At 37.8% G+C, this 20,808-nt stretch overlaps 1 protein-coding gene and 1 long non-coding RNA gene across 3 annotated transcripts in view; both read left to right on the top strand.

Moving 5' to 3' along the window:
* STAG1 (stromal antigen 1) overlaps positions 1 to 20,808 on the top strand; it is a 434,712-nt gene that overhangs the window by 173,768 nt on the left and 240,136 nt on the right. The window lies entirely within an intron of this gene.
* LOC116584899 lies at positions 1,035 to 18,386 on the top strand. The gene is made up of 3 exons (XR_004283371.1): positions 1,035 to 1,291; positions 4,466 to 4,468; positions 18,255 to 18,386. It is a non-coding gene; the product is annotated as an uncharacterized LOC116584899 (long non-coding RNA).

Genomic DNA, 20,808 nt, shown 5'->3' with positions numbered 1-20,808 from the left:
TTAAAAATCTGGTCTGAGGAGCCCCTCGTTGCCTCATTTAGTTAAACATCTGCCTTTGGCTCAGGTCATGATCCCAGGGTCCTGGGATCAAGCCCCACATCAGGCTCCCTGCTCAATAGGGAGCCTGCTTCTCCTTCTCCCATTGTGCACCCTCTCTCTCTTTGTCAAATAAATCTTCAAAAAAAAAAAAAACTGGGCCGAAAATATGTAGGGAATCATCAGTCTTTTGGTACTGGTTGAGACCCTGTGTGTGGTATATTCTGGAGAATATTCCATATGCACTTGGAAAAATGTGTATTCTGTAGTTTTAGGATGAAATGTTTTGATATATCTGTGAAGTCCATCTGGTAGAGTGTGTCTTTGTTTCCTTTTTGATCTTCTGCTTAGATGATCTGTCCATTTATTGTGAGTAGAGTGTTAAAGTCCTTTACTCTTACTATATTATTATCAGTGTGTTCCTTTAATTTTGTTATTAATTGGTTCATATAATTTGCTGGTCCCATGTTACAAGCATAAACGTTCACAATTGTTAGATCTTCTTGTTGGATAGATCCTTTTATTATGGTACAGTGTTCTTTGTATCTTATTACAGTCTTTGATTTAAAACCTAGTTTGTCTGATATAAAGATTGCTACCCCAGCTTTTTTTTTTTATATCCATGAGCTTGATAAAGGATCCCCACCCCATCACGTTCAATTTGGGTATGAGTTTGGGTCTAAAACGTGTCTCTTGTAGACAGCATATCAACAGGTCTTGTTTTTTTAAAATCTAATCTGATACCCTGTGTCTTTTGATTGGAGCATTTAGTCCATTTACATTCAGTGTTATTATTGAAAGATAGGGAATTTAGCTATACCTAAATTTTGTTACCTATAATGTCACTGTTTCTGTAGGTTGTCTCTGTTCCTTTTCTGGTCTTACTTTTAGGTTCTCTTTGCTCAAAGGATCCCCTTTAATTAATTTCATGCAAGGCTGGTTTAGTGATCATAAATTCTTTTAGTCTCTGTTTGTCCTAGAATCTCTTTATCTCTGTTTTTATTCTTAATGACAGCCCTGCTGGGTGAAGTATTTTTGGCTGAATATTTTTCTCATTTAACACATTGAATATATATCATGCCAGTCCTTTCTGGCCTGCCAGGTCTTTGTGGACAGGTCTCCCGCCAGCCTTATGTTTCTATCCTTATAGGTTAAGGACCTCTTGTCCTGAGCTGCTTTCAGGATTTTTTCTTGATGAAATTTGCAAACTTCACTTTATGTCAAGTTGTAGACCGATTTTTATTGATTTTGAGGGGTGTTCTCTTCATCCCCTGAACTTGTGTGCCTTTTTTTCTTCCCCAAATTAGGAAAGTTTGGGAAGTTTCGGGTATAATTTTTTCAAATAAACCTTCTGTCCCTCTTTCTCCTTCCTCTTCCTCTGGGATCCAGTTATTCTAATAATGTTTTGCTTTATCATATTGCTCATCTCTTGAATCCTTCCTTTATGATCCAGTAGTTGTTTATCTCTTTTTCTCAGCTTCCGTATTCTCCATTATTTTGTCTCCTGTATAACTGACTCTTTTGCCTCATTTTTCCTAGCATTAGGGCCTCCATTTTTCTATTGCGTTTCAGTAACAGCCCTTTTTAGTGCAGCCTAATTAGATTTTAGTTCTTTTATTTCTCCAGTAAGTGATTCTCTAATGTCTTCTTGTGTCTTCCACAACCACAGCAATTCATCCTATTCTTAGATCTCTGGTTAACTTCATAGGTATTCAGAATAATTTGATAATTATTTAGCTGAATTCTGGGGACCAGATGAAATGAGGTTTGCCTACTCTTCTTCCACCATCTGAACTCTTCCCTTGAAAATATCTATTTTGCAATGCCAACAAATTTGACAACATAGAAGAAATGGAGAAATTCCTTGAAACATTAAACCTTGAAAACTGAATCTGGAAGAAATAAGAAAATGTGAACAGATTGATTGCCAGTGATAAAATTGAATCAGTGATAAAGAAAGAAACAAACAAACAGAAAATAACTCCCACCACTAATAAAAAGTCCAGGACCAGATAGTTTTTCAGGCGAATTCTACCAGACATTCAAAGAAGAGTTAATAACTATACTTCTCAAACCATTCCAAAAAAATAAGTGAGAAAAAAAGCTCCCAAATTCATTCTGTGAAACTAGCATTACTCTGATTCCCAAATCAGGTAAAGATACTACAAAAAAAAGTGGGGGAACATTGTATTCAAGTATTTCTGATGAACATAGATGCAGAAATCCTCAACAAAATATTAACAAGACAAGTCTAATAATATATTAAAAAATTCATTCACCATGATCAAGTGGGATTTATTCCCATGATGCAGAGTGACTCAGTATTCACAAACCAAGCAATGTAATACATTGCTTTAATAACAAAAAGGATAAAAACCATATCCTCTCTACAAATGCCAAAAAAGCATTTGACTAAGTACAATATTCAGTCATGATAAAAACCCTAAGAAATGTAGGTTTAGAGGGAACATATTTTAACAAAATAAAGCCATGTATGAATAACCCATAACTAACATAATAGTGGTGAAAACTGAGGCCCTTGCCTTTATGATAAACAGGACAAGAATGTCCAGTCTCAGCACTTTCATTCCACTCTCACCACTTTTATACTGGAAGTCCTAGCCAGAGCAATCAGTCAAGAAAAAGAAATAAAAGGTATCTATATTCATAAAGAAATCAAACTTTCAGTATTTGCAGATGACGTGATTCTATATATAGAAAACCCTAAAGACCACCCAAAACTACCAGAACGGATACGTGAACTCAGTGAAGTCCTTGAATAAAAAATTAGTATGCAGAAATTTGTTGCATATCTTTAGTAATGACATAGTAGAAAGAGAAATTAAGAAAACAGTCCCATTTACAGTTGAACCACAAAGAATGAAATACCATGGAATAAAATTAACCAGGAGGTGACAGACCTATACTCAGAAAACTATTTAATATTGATGAAAGAGATTGAAGGTAACAAACACTTGGAAGGATAGTGGATTGGAGAAACTAATTGTTAAAATGTCCATACTATGCAAAGCAATTTGCAGATTTAATGCAGTTCCCATCAAAATACCAGCAACATTTTCCAGAAAACTGGAACAAATAATCCTGAAGTTTGTATGGAACTACAGAAGACCCAACATAGTAATGTTGAAAAGGAAGAACAAAGCCAGAGGTATCAAAATTCCCATTTTCAGGGTATATTGTAAAGCTGTAGTAATTGAAGCAGTATGGTACTGGCAAAAAAAATAGATGCACAGACCAGTGGAGCAAAATAGAGTCTAGAAGTAAACACATGTTTATATGGTCAGTTAACTTATGACAAACGAGGAAGGAATGTACAGTGGGGCAAAAAATTCTTTTTAACAGATTGTGGTGGGAAAAGTGGGCAGCTACATACAAAAGAATGAAACTGGACCACTCTCATACATCATACACATAAATAAACTCAAAATGGACTAAAGACCTAAATGTGAGACCTAAAAATATAAGATTCCTAGAAGAAAACATAGGCAGTAAATTCTTTGACCTTGACTATAGAAACACATTAGATATGTCTACTCTGGCAAGAGTTGGGACTACATCGAAATAAAAAAAAGTGCTTGCACAGCAGAGGAAACCATCAATAGAATAAAAAAACCTACTGAATGGGAGAAGATACTCGGATATGATAGGTCTTAACTAGGGGTTAGTATCTAAAATATGTAAAAAATGTGTTCACCTGCACTCCAAAAGAACAAATAATCCAATCAAAAATGGGCAGAGGACCTGAATAGACATTTTTCAAAAAAAGATGTACAGCCAGCCAAAAGAAATATGAGAAGATAGATATTCAACATCACTAGTTATCAGGGTACTGCAAATAAAAACCACAATGAGATACTATTTTATGCCTGTCAAAATGGCTTAAACAAAAAGTACAAGAAAAAACAAGTTTTGGCAAGGATGCGGACAAAAAGGAACCCCCATGCACTGTTGGTGGGAATATAGTTGGTGTAGCCACTGTGGAAAACATTACGGAGTTTCCTCAAAAAACTAAAAATAGAACTACCATTTGATCCAGTAATTCCACTTCTGTGTATTTGCCCAAAGAAAATGAAAACACTAATTTGACAAGATACATACATCCCTAGGTTTATTGCAGTATCATTTACAGTAGCCACAATATGGAAGCAATCTTAGTGTCCATTGATAGATGAATGGTTGAAGATGTGGTGCACACACACAGAGAGACATGAACACATGCAATGTTTCCCAGCGGTAAAGAAAAGTAAGATCTTGCCATTTGTAACAACATGGATGGACCTAGGATGTAATGCATGTGAAATACAGAGAAAAACAAATACTGTATGATTTCACTTGTGTAGTATTTATAAAATAAAACAAGTTAACAAAGAATGGTAAAGAAATAGAATTTTAAAAGACTCAAAAACAGAGAGTAAACCAGTGGTTGCCACAGGGGAGTTAAGTTGCATCAGTGATGTGAAATCGATACAGGGGATTAAATGTACACTTAACCTTGATGAGCACTGAGAAACATATAAAATTGTTGAACCATTATATTTTACACCTGAAACTAATAAAATACTTTGTTAATTTTACTTGAATTAAAAAGAAAAGAACTTATGTATTTTCCAAAGACCTGGTATCACTAAGACTTAATAATTTTTAATCTTTTAAAATTTGTCATATTGATAGACAAAAATGGTGGCATTTTGAATTCTCAGGAATTTATTTCCCTGATTAGGAGTAACTCAGGTTACATTTTTTCTGAAATATTTATTGTCCATTTACATTTCCTTTAAAAGTCTTTTAAAATTTATTTATGTATATAATGTAGAAACAATAAAAGTTTTAGGATTGTTTTTGGTATTCCTGAAGTGAAGAGAAGTACAGATTTAATTAGGGAAGAAAATCCTGAAAATGAGTCATGAGGGGCTCACTTTACTAATTGGTAGACTGTATCATAATGCTACAGAAAATGTTAATTTTCTGTACAGAAATATGTCATTCGTTCATAATACAGAATATGTCATTGGTTCATCTACTGGCAGATGGATCAGTTGAACAAAAGCAGACCCAAGTATATATAATAATTAATGTTAAAAATTATATTCTGCCTCTTTCTTTCTATTCACAATTGACAACTGATTAACAACTTGAAAAAAAAAGTTACATCATACTGTACCCCAACGTCTAGACATAGTAAAGTATTAAGTAGTAATAATAAAATAAAACAATTAGAAAAAAATGTAGATGAAATCCTGTTGGAGTTGAGAATTCTAAATCCATAAAAGCAGACTTAAAGTAAATATTTAATATTTACTTTATTTCACATAGCATTACATCCTAGGTCCAATATTTACTTGCTTAAATACCATGAATACTTAGCCTTTTACCATTATAAATATTTATTTCCTATTTAGTGCTTGTCTTTCGTGTCAATTTGATGTTAATATTGCCACTTCAGCATTTCTATTTCTGTTTATCTTTTGATCTACATCTTTATTTTCTTCTTTTTATAAACCATATTTTATTTTTATCTAAACAATACATGCACATGATTTTTTTAAAAAGCAGAATGGTACAGTGACCACAATAGAAGCCCCCTCCCTTTTCTTGCCCACCCCCAATCCTGCTTCTTAAATTTTTCATTTCTTTTCATTGTTTTCTTCTGGTATTTACATAATTTTATTTCTGACAGCATTGTGCTAATTCAGTAGGATGATCAGGAAGTAGCAGATACATTTAAAGCTTTATTAAGATATATGCAAAGTAGAGGTTGAGAGATAACCCCCTAAAAATCGGGGGTCCAGTGGCTGTCTCACTAAAGTAAGTACTTTACTAAAGTAAAGTAAGTATCTGCCCATTCAGTGGTCCTGGGCATGTCATCAAAATAGTGGAGAAGGATCATGTTTTCTGGAATGTAGAGATGTTGAAGTTGTCTGGATTTTTGTGGTGGACAGACTTCAAGTGTGGCCCCTAATGACTGCTACTTCCTGGTATTCATGCTCTTGACCCCTTCCTTTGAGTGGGACTGTGGCTTGCTTCTAATCATCAGTTATAGCCATGATGCTATAGGGCTCTTTTGTGATTATGTTATGTTATGTAAGATGCTGTCTCACTAGCACACTTGCTTTAGGGTTTTTTCTTGTTGGTTAGACAAAAAATAAGTGATGTTGGGGAAGCCTGTGTGGCAAGGAACTTTTCATATCTTTGTGGATTGGAAAGTTGTCTTCAGCCACTTACTAGCAGGAGGTGAGGGCCCTCCGTTCTATAGCCAGTCACAAGGAAATAAATTCTTCCAACAATATAAGTTAGCTTGGCGGTGGATTCTTCTCCCTTTGAGCCTCCAAATAAGAATATAGAGCAGTAAATACGTTGATTGCAGGCCTGTGAGACCCTGAACAGATTTAGGTGAGCTGTGTTTGGACTCTTGACATTCAGAAATTGTGTGATAATACATGGCCAAGACAACTACATTATGGCAGGGAGCAGGAGCATTAACATAGTGCAGGAGCATTAACATAGTGCAGAAGCAACAGTGGGAAGTTATCCTTATTTGTGATCCTTCTACTTTATACACAATAACAGCTTACTTTGAGAGGTCCTTTTTATTTGAGAAAAAAGCATTAGCATGGTTAGTAGCTGCATATCAAGTGTTACGAATTGCAGTTAAAGTGAAAGTCACCAGGGGCGCCTGGGTGGCTCAGTGGTTTAAGCCTCTGCCTTCAGCTCAGGTCATGATCTCAGGGTCCTGGGATCGAGCCCCACATCGGGCTCTCTGCTCAGCGGGGAGACTGCTTCCCCCTCTCTCTCTGCCTGCCTCTCTGCCTACTTGTGATCTCTGTCTATCAAATAAATAAATAAAAATCTTTAAAAAAAAAAAAGTGAAAGTCACCACCTGATTAAGTTTATGATAATCCATAGTAGTTTTCTAGTTTTTTTGTAGGCCAAACTGGTGCATTTATTGGGGATATAGTAGTTTTCACCACCTGATTTTTTTTTTTTTTAAAGATTTATTTATTTATTTATTTGACAGAGAGAGAGAGGGGGCGGGGGGAGAGATCACAAGTAGGCAGAGAGGCAGGCAGAGAGAGAGAGGAAGGGAAGCAGGCTCGCCGCTGAGCAGAGAGCCCGATGCGGGACTCGATCCCAGGACCCCGAGATCACGACCCGAGCCAAAGGCAGCGGCCCAATCCACTGAGCCACCCAGGCGCCCCTCACCACCTGATTTTTAAAGTCTGATTAAACTCTGCACCTACTTCAGAGATACAACATTGTTTCTAGTTTACAGTTTTGCTAAGGAGAGGAAATTCCATGAACTTTAGACATTCCTACCATTATGCCCCTTACCTCATGTGTCAGAAAATCCAAATGGGGTTCTGCCAGTTGCCAGGTATGTCTTTCCCAAGTGTATATATATGAACCAAGGAAATAACCACAGAGTGGGTCCCTGGTCTGCTTATGTTCACTATCAGTTAGACTTGATTTACAACCCCATGTATCACCCGACTACCGTAAGTCCCTAATTTAACTGGTGGACCACAGTAACATTTTGGATCCCTAGAAATTAAGGTCAGTTCAGAGACAGTGTCTATTTATATATGAAATGTCTAGATAATTCCTTTTCACAGCACATCATACCTCCAATTAATAGCCGCAAATCTCTGAGGAAGGATTAAAGAATGTATGGTGTGTGCTTGTAATAGTTACACAAGGTGTTTCTTCAAGGGACGTACCTGGTCTCCATGCCCTTTAATGTTCTCTGAGTCTGTGAACTAACTCAGGATTTTCAACTAGCGAATGCTCTTAACTCTCCACCTTGTTGGTTGATACAAGTTAGACTTCTGGCTGCCAGATCTAGATTTTTTTCTGTTACATAAATCACACAGTTTTATGGTAGGCTTTGACCTGTTTTGTTCCCGGGGGTACTCTAATCGTTACCTATTGCCAAAGATCTCTGTAGGGCAAGCCATTCTGATTACCAGTACATCCTTACTGCCCTTAACACATTATGTTCCCACCTCATCTTTTATTAGGTGTGGCCACTTGGGCTGTTACCTTGGATGCTATTATCTCCCTTGAAACCTGGGAGGTTTTCTTAATGGCCACATACCCTATACTCACACCTGGCTTACAGGGGAGACTAATCACAGACCTTTATAAGGATGTAGATTCTACCTTTACCAGTATGGTTCTCATTGCTTTCTGGACCCTCTTGTAGAACACAGTTGAGGAGGAGTAGGGGCATGAAATTCTTACATGATAAATCCAGTTCCATATTCCTAAATCACTGGATTCTTTACTCCCTCCGTATCAAAGTCAGGGAAGCTTGTTCATCTCAACCTTTAAAGGCAATTTTTAGCTCACAAACCAGATCACGTATTACACTCATTTCTAGCTACATGAACTAATATGTTAAATCTGGAGTCTATAGTTAAGTGTGCTCCTACCCATTAGTTTGGTCTGACGTAGCATTATATTTCATTCCCCTTGGTCAGTTGCTTCTAGAACCCACTCTCACATGTGGCCCTTGAGTTTCTGTTGGGTATTTAAGCTTTTTCCTGCTGGGTCATTGTGTATACTTGTCTTCCTGGAGTATGTTGAGATTTTACCCTAGTTATGGATCTAGAGGTTATAGGATGGCTATGGATCTTAATGAGAATTCCCCTTGAAGGTATCTGCCCCCATGAGATTATCAGAGATTTTTCAAGCCAGAGAAGGCTCGTGTTCTCAGACACTGGAAAGCAAGCTACTTTCACTGGTATTGGAGGCTCCCAGCTATGAGTGGGGTTTACAGAGGGGGGAATAGGGACAGGTTCAAAATTATTAAATTTCATGTAGGACAAACCAGGTATCTCTATTCCCAGTTTTAGGATCCCATTCTTTTCCTGATCCAGGTCCTAATTTTCAAATGAGAAACTTGATGAGACTGACTGAATTAAACTGTTGTTGTAATTCAGAAACCTATCCAGTTAGATTTTTGCCTTGAATTTCAGCAGTGCCAGCCCCACATCTACAAGAAAGAAGAGAATTCTTCTTGGGGAATCCTGGAAGCTCTCTGGTTCTCTCATTGTGGACTGAGTTTGTCATTTTCTAAGGGCTCAAGTATGCACTAAAGGATCTGTCTTATACCACTCTTCTTACACTTATCATTACTGCCATAATGGCAAATACAGCAGCCCCTTAAACTTTCAAAGATACATTTGAGTTGTTGCTTCATCACAGTGTACCACAGGTGATAGCTTGATTGGTTTTCTGAAACTGCTGCATGCCATAGATTACTAGTATGCCTTTTCCTTGGAAAGGAGCTTAGCCCTGTGCTTAATCCCCAAAGCATTATCAAACCAACCCCCAAATCTAATCTTCACTGGTTTATCTTCTTTAACTACTAGTGGGGCCAGTTCCAAACCAATCTGGATTTAACCCAGAGTCAGAAACCACACAGTTATTTGAATTGGTAAAATTATATGTAGTTGATAAATTATGGTAAAGGAATAATTATAAAGATGTAAAGTAGATGTAAATGAGACTCTCGGGTTCAAAGACATTTCTCAGGGGAAGAAGGACTTGGATGAACCTGTTCTCTTCCTGAGACCTGGGTTTGGGCCTTATTGGAGAAGGTGGGTTTGCAGCCTGTTGAGTGACAGAGAGGTTCTTTGGATTGCCTTAGCCAGAGCTGGTTCACATTTGCTAGGTAGCAGGAAACTACATTCTGAGATAGAGTCGTGTTGCTGTGGTAGACCGTATTACAGTGGAAGATGAGGCACTGCTGCCAGATGTGACTTGGAGCATGCCAGTGTCTGTGTTAGAGGGCTGCATAAAGAGGGTAATCAGTCCCAGGCTGGGCACAAGAATACCAGAGAACTGCACACTCTTAGCGTGAGGATGAGCTAGACCACCTCTGGTGGATTATGTGGCAAGAGTAAAAAAACACAAAACTCTAATGTATCAAAACCAGGAAGAGAAGTCCCCCTTCCTCCTTGAGTATCTTTTCAGAGCCTTTTGCTAATAAAACTTAGCATAGTGTTTACTTTGAAGGAGAAGTGGTTGTAAAGTCTAATCCATTATTATAGAGCAGATACTGGTGCTGAGGCACAGTAAATTGGTAATTGCTATGCAGAGGTTTTCCTCAGATTTCTGGTGTTTGCAGCTCTTTGCTTATCTTAAGAGAGAGGCATTGAATGCAGATGGATGCTTTGTATGTGGAAGTAGACTTTGTATATGTTGTGTTTAATTGGGTCCCGATATTGATGAGATTTTCTCTTTTCCTTGGAATTCATGAATTTTACCTGGCTATGCTTATTTGTGTCATTTTCCCATTCTGGCAGGAACTAGATAAGCCATGTTTATGTTCAGACTCAAATCTTTTATTGATCAAGTACCTCTTAAAATGATCAACTTAATTGTGTTTCTTTTCATTCCTTGTCAAACACTTGTATATGTTGTATCTCCTAAATAACATCTTCCAAGAATTTTACCCCTTTCCTTATGAATTGTTTGTATATTTTTCTTTTATCTTGAGACCCCCCACCCCATCCTACTAAACTTCCGGGACATTAAATTCATTTTCCATAGTGATTATTCTTTCATTGAACCAATAAGTATTTAAATTTGAAAGTTTATTTTTTATTTTTGTAACTTTTGAGAATGTCCTTTCCATTCTTTAAATTTCCCATCTGCTTCAAATCTACCCATCTTGGCTGATGAGTAAGTCTTTTAGGCATATTATTTTGCTTTGACTTCTTAAGGTGCTCTTCAGTTTGGATGGTCAAGTCAAATTATTAGGATCCCTCCTTTGGCACAAATTCATGTATAATAGGTGTTATGGTCTCCATTCCTGTGAGTATCACATAACTAACAATTTTGTTAATTGGATGGTACTTTCCCAGCCTTAGGAATAGGAGGGAACTCAGCTTACCCTAGTGGTCCCCTGCAGTTCCTCTGAGGCCGTGAATTTATAGCACGCCTTCCTAGGACCACATATCTCAGGTCTTCTACTATCCTAAAGAAGATAAAGTGATCTCTGAAGCCTCCAGATTTTGAAGGAAGAAACAGCAGCATTCTTTGCAGGCTTTTGTTTTTTGGGCGGGATTTTTGCTGGTATCCACCCATCTCATGCTTAGCTCAGAAAAGTACTTAATTTTGTGCTCTTTCTTTCTCTGACAACCCCTGCAAGAATCCATAGCCTTGCTTGTATCCTGCAGGCTTTGCTACCTTGCTTGCCCTAGCAGTTGTTTTGTCCTGAATGGAAATGTGAGGAACAGTATATCAGAAATTCATATTCAGGTTGTCATCTGCAAAATTCCTCACATGAGAACCTCTGCAAGATAAATATCACAAGTGCAAAGACATGTTACGAACCAGCAAGAAATATTATAAAAGCTTGACATTAAGAAGAATGCTATTTAAAGTGTCATTTTAATTTTTCTATACCATTTTATTTAGACATCATTTTTAGAGTATTCAGGCTTATATACTTGTCGGTAGTATCTTTCTGTTTCAAAAGCAATTACTACAAAATACAAGAGAAAACTAAGATGAATATCCCGTGAAATTATGAAATATGCTGTGCTTGGGACTTTATTTGTCTGAAAAATGGCATTGAAGGATTCTATAATCTGTGATTCCATTCCTAACTATGGAATAAAATCTGGCCTATCATTGAAGGGCCACACCATTTATCTGAGCTTAAAAATGAATTTGTATTTATGCAATAATATTGTATAAAAGAGCAGTGATGGGATCACATTGGCCAGAAACTGCAGTTAGTTAATATAATAAGAATAGGAGTAGCAGTCAAAGAAATAACATGTGTAGGATCAATCTGTTTTTTTACTCTTGAAGTTTAAAAAATAAAGTATTTTGAGAGCTCTGAAAACCCAAGAACATTTTAGCTTATACCTGAGGGTTAAGTAACAGTCTAGTCTCATGGCGTAATAAAGAACTCTTAGTCTGCCTGTATAGTTACTTACATTTACATTCACCGAAAACCTGTATATGATATTGCTAAGAGCTACATGGAAAAATCATCTAAATATTAATTATTATATAGTCATTCTCCGTTTGGAAGAGGGAGGGCTCTTCATTTAAGATTTCTGTTTAGGGTCTTTAGTTTATAATGTAGTGTGTTATTTTTGCCATCTGCTTGTCGTCTTCTGAAGCAAATGAATCTAATCTTAAGCAGTACTATAGAATACTAATTCTCTGTGTCCTTGTCTGCTTAACCAAGGTCTAATCAAATGGCCTGCTGAAAGAGGAATATTTATCACTAGAATTTGAAGAATATGCACTCAGTGTACTGTACAGAGATCCAGATTGAGTTGATTGACCTTTCTTATAGATTTAGCTTACAGAAAGCTTAGAAGATTTAAAACTCATTTTTAACTACAACATTGACTATTTGTATTTTCTCTTTGAACCCTTTTTTGGTTTTGTTTTAGTTTTTCTTTCCCAATTTTTAAAATGTTATTTTTCTAAATACCTCAAATTCTTTATTATCTCTCCTCTATTAGAATATGATGAAATCATTACAGCAAATGCAATGATTTTGCTCCTTTCACTGTAAACTGATTCAAATGCTGCATATGGTTTTCTTGTTGAGGATTTGTGTCTAAGTTCTTAGAAGTTTTTTCCTAGTGAACTCTTATATTTAAATGTTTTGAGATGAATTGAGGACAAGCCTATCAGGGTCACAGTTTGAAGTTTTCATACCTTTTTCCATGTTATATATATATATGTATGTGTATATGATATTATTTATTTTAAATTTAGAATCATATACCTATTTTATTTTTTTTACTTAGTATGTCATAAACAGCCTTTCTATCATTAGTGTTAACATACAGCTCATTTGTATTAATAGCTATATTTTGTGTGTGTATGTGTATACACACACACACACACACACACACCATAATTTAGTGAAACATTTCCTTGCAGACATTTAGATTGCTTAACTTTTTTGCTCCAGTAAACAGTACTAATAATATTCATGCAGGTGAGTATTTTCTCTGAGGGAAGAAGCCTGCATATAAATAGTTTAAGCCAGAGGGGCAGCTTTTGGCAGACATGACTGGCCACTTACCAAAATTTATTTTCTCCTTTTCATAGCAGAGAAAGTTTAAGGAGGATACTGGAGATTGTGTCTCCACTCCCCTTGCACTGAGATGTGGCTGCTTAACAAGTTCTTGCCAATGGAGTATTACCAAAAGTGATAATGTGTGACTACCAAGTCTGAATTACAAAAATCTGCTTTGTATTTCTGTGATTTCCTCTTGATCAGCTGGTTATTGTTTCTCCAGGTCAACATTGGGAGCCTTTTATAGGTGATCATAGAGCTTCTGTCAGCTTAGGTCCCTGCATGATTGTGTGACTTTAACTTACAATTCAGATACTTGAAAGCTGTGACATTCTCTGACAGATTGTAGGTTTGTTACCAGAGGTGTTCTTTGTGGGTGCCTGGCTGCTCAGTCAATAGAGCATTTGAATCTTGATTTTGGGATTGTAAATTTGAGTCCCATGTTGGGTGTAGAGATTACGTCAAAACAAAAAACGTCTTCTTACTGATAATCTTGAAATTGTATTGCTTATCTTTCCCTACTCCCTAATGAGGACAACTTATATTAAAATGTGATAGAGTTTCTTTTTATTAAATTTAAAAAATTTTTTTCTCTCTTTATTGTTTTATTGACATATAAGGTATTATTTGCCCCAGGGGTACTGGTCTGTGAATCATTAGGCTTACATACTTACCATCACTCAATATAGCACATACCCTCCCCAGTTTCCATAACCCAACCACCCTCTCCAATTTCCATAACCCAACCACCCTTTCCATGCCCCCCTCCCCTCGGCAACCCTCAGTTTGTTTTGTGAGACTAAGAGTCTCTTATGGTTTGTCTCTCTGCTGATCCCATCTTGCTTCATTTTTTCCCTTCCCTATCCCCCAAAATCCCCTGCCCTTCCCCTTAAATTCCTCATATCAGAGAGATGATATAATTGTCTTTCTCTGATTGACTTATTTCACTCAGTATAATACCCCTAGTTCCATCCACATCGTTGCAAATGGCAAGATTTCATTTCTTTTGATGGCTGCACAGTATTCCGTTGTGTATATATACCACATCTTCTTTATCCATTCATCTGTTGAAGGACATCTAGGTTCTTTGCGTTGTTGGCTATTGTGGACATTGCTGCTATTGTGGACGTTGCTGCTATAAACATTCCGGTGTATGTGCCCCTTCGGATCACTACATTTGTATCTTTAGGGCAAATTCCAGTAGTGTGATTGCTGGGTTGTAGGGTAGCTCTATTTTCAACTTTTTGAGGAACCGCCTTGCTGTTTTCCAGAGTGGCTGCACCAGCCTGCATTCCCAGCAACAGTGTAGGAGGGTTCCCTTTTCTCTGCATCCACGCCAGCATCTGTCGTTTCCTGACTTGTTCATTTTAGCCATTCTGACTGGTGTAAGGTGGTATCTCATTGTGGTTTTGATGTGTATTTCTCTGATACCGAGTGGTGCAGAGCACTTCTTCATGTGTCTGTTGGCCATCTGCCATCTGGATGTCTTCTTTGTAGAAATGTCTGTTCATGTCTTCTGCCCATTTCTTGATTGGTCATTTGTTCTTTGGGTGGTGAGATTGATAAGTTCTTTATAGATTTTGGATACTAGCCCTTTATCTGCTATGTCATTTGCGAATATCTTCTCCGATTTTGTCAGTTGTCTTTTGGTTTTGTTGACTGTTTCCTTTACTGTGCAAAAGCTGTTGATCTTGATGAAGTCCCAGTAGTTCATTTTGCCCTTGCTTCCCTTGCCTTTGGCGATATTACTAGGAAGAAGTTGCTGCGGCTGAGGTCGAAGAGGTTGCTGCCTGGGCTCTCCTCAAGGATTTTGATGGATTCCTGTTCTCACATTGAGGCCTTTCATCCATTTTGAGTCAATTTGTGTGTGTGGTGTAAGGAAATGGTCCAGTTTCATTCTTCTGCATGTGGCTGTCTGGTTTTCCCAACACCTTTTGTTGAAGAGACTGTCTTTTTTCCATTTCCATTTCCTGCTTTGTCAAAGATTATTTCGCCATAGAGTTGAGGGTCTATTTCTGGGCTCTCTGTTCTGTTCCGTTGATCTATGTGTCTGTTTCTGTGCCAGTACCATACTGTCTTGATGAAGACAGCTTTGTAATAGAGCTTGGAGTCTGGAAATGTGTTGCCACCAACTTTGGCTTTCTTTGTCAACATTGCTCTGGCTGTTCAGGGCCTTTTCTGGTTCCATATAAATTTTAGGATTATTTGTTCCTTTTCTTTGGAAAAAACGGATGGTATTCTGATAGGGATTGCATTAAACATGTAGATTGCTTTAGGTAGCATAGACATTTTCACAGTATTTGTTCTTGCAATTCATGAGCATGGAGCGTTTTTCCATTTCTTTGTGTCTTCCTCCATTTCTTTCATGCGTACTTTATAGTTTTCTGAGTGCAGAGTGTTTGCCTCTTTGGTTAGGTTTATTCCTAGGTATCTTACGGTTTTGGGTGCGATTGTAAATGGGATCGACTGCTTAATTTCTCTTTCTTCTCTCTTGTTGTTTGTGTATAGAAATGCAACTGGTTTCTGGGCATTGATTTTATATCCTGACGTGTAAGTGAATTCCTGTATGAGTTCTGGCATTTTTGGCGTGGAGTATTTTGGGTTTTCTGCATAAAGTATTGTGTCGTTTGCAAAGAGTGAGAGTTTGACTTCTTCCTTGCGTATTCAGACGCCTTTTATTTCTTTTTGTTGTCTGATTGCTGAGGCTAGGATTTCTAGTACTGTGTTGAATAGCAGTGGTGATAGTGGACATTCCTGCCGTGTTCCTGACCTTAGGGGAAAAGCTCTCAGTTTTCGCCATTGAGAATGATATTTGACGTGGGTTTTGCATAGATGGCTTTGAGGATATTGAGATATGTATCCTCTGTCCCTACACTTTGAAGAGTTTTGATCAAGAAGGGATGCTGTACTTTGTCAGATGCTTTTTCAGCATCTGTTGAGAGTATCATACAGTTCTTGTTCTTTCTTTTATTAAGGTACTGTATCACATTGATTGACTTGCAGATGTTGAACCAGCCTTGCAGCCCTGGAATAAATCCCACTTGGTCGGGGTGAATAATCCTTTTAATGTACTGTTGGAGCCTGTTGGCTGGTATCTTGATGAGAATTTTTGCATCCGTGTTCATCAAGGATATTGGTCTGTAATTCTCTTTTTTGGTGGGGTCTTTGTCTGGTTTTGGGATCAAGGTAGTGCTGGCCTCATAGAACGAGTTTGGAAGTCTTCCTTCCATTTCCATTTTTTGGAACAGTTGAGGAGAACAGGTATTAGTTCTTCTTTAAATGCTTGGTACCATTCCCCCGGGACGCCGTCTGGCCCTGGGCTCTTGTTTGTTGGGAGATTTTTGATGACTGCTTCAATCTCCGTACTGGTTATGGGTCTGTTCAGGTTTTCTTTGTCTTCCTGGTTCAGTTTTGTTAGTTTATACGTCTCTAGGAATGCACCCATTTCTTCCAGATTGTCAGATTTGCTGGCGTATAGTTGCTCATAGTACGTTCTTAAAATTGTTTGTATTTCTTTGGTGTTGGTTGTGATCTCTCCTCTTTCATTCATGATTTTATTAATTTGGGTCCTTTCTCTTTGCTTTTGCAGAAGTCTGGCACCAGGGGTGTGTTATGAGAGAACCAGCTCCTAGTTTCATTGATTTGTTCTACTGTTCTTTGGTTTCTGTTTCATTGATTTTTGTTCTGACTTGACTATTTCTCTTCTCCTGCTGGGTTTAGGCTTTCTTCGCTGTTCTTTCTCCAGCTCCTTTAGGTGTAGGGTTAGGTTGTGTACTTGAGAGCTTTCTTGTTTCTTGAGAAAGGCTTGTATCGCTATATACTTTCCTCTCAGGGCTGCCTTTGCTGTGTCCCAAAGATTTTGAACAGTTGTGTTTTCATTTTCATTTCTTTCCTGAATTTTTTCAGTTTTTTAATTTCCTGGTTGACCCATTCATTCTTTAGTAGGATGCTCTTTAGCCTCCGTGTATTTGTGTTCTTTCCAGCTTTCCTCTTGTGATTGAGTTCTCGCTTCAGAGCTAGAACATTGTGGTCTGAAAATATTCAGGGAACGATCCCATCTTTGGTACTGGTTAAGACGTGATTTTGTGAGCCAGGGTGTGATCTATTCTGAAGCGTGTCCCATGTGCACTAGAGAAGAATGTGTATTCTGTTGCTTTTGGATGGAGTGTTCTGAATATCTCTGTGATGTCCGTGTAGTCCAGTGTGTCATTTAAAGCCTTTATTTCCTTGTCGATCTTTTTGCTTAGATGATCTGTCTGTTTCTGTGAGGGAGGTGTTAAAGTCCCCTACTGTTACTGTATTATTGTCAATGTGTTTCTTTGATTTTGTTATTAATTGGTTTATATAATTGGCTACTCCCAGGTTAGGGGCATAGACATTTAAAACTGTTACATCTTCTTGTTGAACAGACCCTTTAAGTATGATAGATAGGGTGTCCTTCCTCATCTCTTGTTATAGTCTTTGGCTTAACATGTAATTTATCTGATATTAGGATTGCCACCCCAGCTTTCTTTTGTTGTCCATTAGCATGGTAAATTATTTTCTACCCCCGCACTTTCAGATGGAGGTGTCCTTGGGTCTAAAATGAGTTTCTCGTAGACAGCATATGGATGAGTCTTGTCTTTTTAATACATTCTGATACCCTGTGTCTTTTGATTGGGGCATTTATCCCATTCACATTCAGGGTAACTATTGAGGGATATCAATTTAGTGCCCTTTTATTTCTTGTAAGGTGACTGTTACAATATGTTTTCTCTGTTCCATTCTGGTGTAATACTTTTAGGTTCTTTCTTTGCTTAGAGGACACCTTTCAATATTTTCTGTATGTCTGGTTTGGTGTTTACAAATTCTTTTAGTTTCTGTTTGTTCTGGAAGCTTTTTATCTCTCCTTCTATTTACAATCATAGCTTCACTGGATATAGTATTCGTGGCATGTTTTTCTCATTTAATACTCTGAATATATCAATCTGGCCTGCCAGTTCTCTGTGGATAAATTTGCTACCAGTCTAATATTTTCACCATTGTATGTTTTAGTCTTCTTGTCCTGAGCTGTTCTTAAGATTTTCTCTTTGTCAGTAAGACTTGTAAATTTTACTATTGGATGATGGGTTGTGAACCTGTTTTTATTGATCTTGGGCAGTTCTCTATGCCTCCTGGATTTTGATGTTTGTTCATTTTCCATGTTAGAGAAATTCTCTATGTAATTCAATTCAGTATCCCTTTTGGTCCCCCTCCCCCTTCTTCTTCTTCTGGAATCCTAGTGATTCTAATACTGTTTTGTCTTAGGGTATCACTTATATCTGGATATTCTCCCCTCATGGTCCAGTAGTTGTCTCTCTTTTGCTCAGCTTCTTTATTCTCCATCATTTGCTCTTCTGTATCCCTACTTCTCTCTTCTGCCTCATTTATCCTAGCAGTAAGAGCCTCCAGTTTTTATTGCATCTCATTAATAGCTTTTTTTACTTCAGCTTGGTTGGATTTTAGTTCTTTTATTTCTCCAGAAAGGGCTTTTGTTTCTCCAGACAGGGTTTCTCTAATAATCTTTCATGCCTTTTTCCAGTCCAGCTAACACCTTGAGCATTGTTACTCTGAACACTAGATCTGACATATTACCAGTGTCCGTATTGATTATGTCCCTACCTGTCAGTACTGCTTCTCGTTCTTTTTTTGTGTGGTGAGGTTTTCCGCCATTTTATTCAGATAAGAATAGTTGAATGAGAGAATAAAATACTAAAAGGGTGTCAAAGACCCCAGAACAATGTATGTTAACCAAATCAGAAGCTACCCCAAATTGCGGGGCACAAAGAAAGGGGTAAAAAGGAAAAAAAATATGTATGTCTTAGACTGGTGAATAGTACAGTTCCACACACTTGATTTCGGGTGTATTTTGGTGTCTTAGAAGAAACTACCTCCCAAACTCTTAAGGAAAGGAAAACTTATATGTACACCAAAATAAGAGTAAACATGATGAAGGGATGGAATATGACTGTAAAGATGAAAAATTTTAAAAAAAATCTAAAAAAGCAATTGATATGTTGGTTGGAAAAAGAAAGCAATAGAACGTGGAGAGAATTTGATTAGGCTGGAGACTAGAACAAATCCCTGTGCTGGATAATAGGGTATATTTTGATCTGTTGAAAGAAATTGCATACCAGAATTTTTTTATAAGGAAAAACACTATATATATATATATACAAAAAATAAAGCTAGATACTATGAAGATAAAATATGACTTTGATCATGAATTTTTAAAATATTTTTTTTGAAAACTATTGTTAAGATAAACTAGTTCAAAAACACTAAAAGAGTAAAAGTTAAAAAAAATTAATAAGAAAAAAATAAAACAATTAACTTTGTAAGACTAAAGTATCATGGAGAGAACGCCATGAATTCCATGCTTTTCTTTCTCCTCTTCTGGAATTCCGATGTTCTTCTTGATCATTGAGCATGGTCTTGGCTGGATCTTGCTGGTCTTCTGTGGAAGGGGCCTGTTGCAGTGATTCTCAAACGTTTTTGCCGGAGGCGGTATTGCACCACCCTTGCCAAGGGCTATGTAATCTGCTTGGGTTTGCTCTTGGAATTTTTGTTCCTTGAACAGTTTCTGTAAAGCTTTGTAGGAGGGAAATGAAAATGGTGGCCTCCCATTCTCCACCCGGAGGAGCCAAGAGCCGGGGCCCCACTTATCAGTGCATCCTTAGTGAAAAGCGGTTAATCTCTCCTGTATCCCCGGTCCCCGGCTGTATTCTCGGCTCACCCGGTCCCACGTGTTTCTGTCTCTGGTGCACAGCCCGGTTTGGAGTCTCCAAAGCCAGCAGATTCCTGCCTTCAGAGAAGGAAGGTGAATCTCCCCATACCTGCCACTTGTGGGGTCCCTGCTCAAAGAGCAGTGGGCCACCTGTTCCATGGATCATAGTTTAATGTAACCCCGAGCTGAGAGCACACTCCTCGGCTTCGTCTCTGTAGTTGGCTTCCCCTCTCTAAAGCTGCAAGTTCTGCTACACTCAGACAGCCCTGATCCTTCAGTGATCCTGCGGGAGACCTGAGGCACCCTGTCCCCGTGAGGGCTCCAATCCTGCTTAGCCTCTGGCGCTATGTCCCTCAGTGGAGCTGACTTCTGAAAGTTCAGATTTTGTGCTGGCCGCTCCACTGCATGCCAGGAGCCGGCCCCTCTCACTGTGAGCCAGCTCCTCCCCCCGCAGTCTATATTCCTGTCCCTTCGGATTTGCTTCTCTGCACATTCTACCTTTCAGAAAGTGGTCGATTTTCTGTTCTTAGAATTGCTCCTCTTCTTCTCTTTGATGTCCTGTGGGGTTTGTAGGTGTTTGGAATGGTTTGATAATTATCTAGTTGGACTCCTCCGTCCTGATGTCATCTCAGGCTGCTACTTCTCCGCCAGGCTGCTACTTTTCCGCCATCTTGTCTCTTCTCTCTGTAATATAGTTTCTTAAGGTGGACATTTAAATCATTGAATTAGACCTTTCTTTCTTAAATATTTAAAGCTATATATTTTTCTCTAAACACTATTTTAGCTGTATTCCATAGCTTTTGATAATGTGTTTTCTTCATAATGTGTATCTTCATGATGAATTTACCCCTTTATTATTATAAATTCATTCTTTTAATATTTGTAAAACTCCTTGTTTTAATTTCTTCTTTTGTCTGATATAAATATAGTCATAACAGCTTTATTATAC

Source organism: Mustela erminea, chromosome 1 (genome assembly GCF_009829155.1).
Source record: "Mustela erminea isolate mMusErm1 chromosome 1, mMusErm1.Pri, whole genome shotgun sequence".
Classification (NCBI taxonomy): domain Eukaryota; kingdom Metazoa; phylum Chordata; class Mammalia; order Carnivora; family Mustelidae; genus Mustela; species Mustela erminea.
The sequence above is the reverse complement of the archived record's forward strand: the minus strand, read 5'-3'. Positions and strand labels throughout refer to the sequence as shown.